The sequence below is a fragment of the Pterocles gutturalis genome, unplaced genomic scaffold, assembly GCF_000699245.1.
Source record: "Pterocles gutturalis isolate BGI_N339 unplaced genomic scaffold, ASM69924v1 scaffold27827, whole genome shotgun sequence".
Taxonomy (NCBI): domain Eukaryota; kingdom Metazoa; phylum Chordata; class Aves; order Pterocliformes; family Pteroclidae; genus Pterocles; species Pterocles gutturalis.
Window position 1 is genome coordinate 36,146 of NW_010113808.1, and position 562 is coordinate 36,707.

The following is a 562-nucleotide window of genomic DNA, read 5'->3' on the forward strand; positions in this document are numbered from 1 at the left end:
GCTCGGCCGTCGGCCGGAGACAGGACGGCAAAACGGCGAGGAAGAACCTGGCTTTCGGCCGTCTCCGATCTCCACCCTCCCGCGCTGTCCTGTGTGTGTGCGCTTCGATGTTTCGCTCTTTTTGGCTGATGAAGTACCTAGGTAGCCTGAGATGTTCCTCTGTGTCTGCTTTTAGGTTTGGTTTTATTGATTTGAGTCGGGATTTTGGGAGGGGGGCAGTTTTGTCTCGTTTGGCAGAGCGCTGTCCCGTCCCGTGGGGCTGGCCAGAGGGATCCCCGCCATGGGGAAGCTTTCGCCCACGCCAACCCCGATACTTTGCAGGATATTTCTTTCCCCCATGGCCTTTCTTGCAGAGCGCCCTCGGTCATGTCTAGAGGTGGGTCCTGGATTACCAGTCAGTCTCTTTATCCAAATGCCCAGCCCTGTCCCCTGTCCCCCAGAGGCATTTCTGTGGGGCACAGCAGCGGGGCAGGGGTTGACCGCCCTATCCCCAGGTGCTCTGGGTGCCAGCATACCTTCGGTCCGGCACCGAGCATCCACGCAGCGCTGTCCCCCTGGCTCC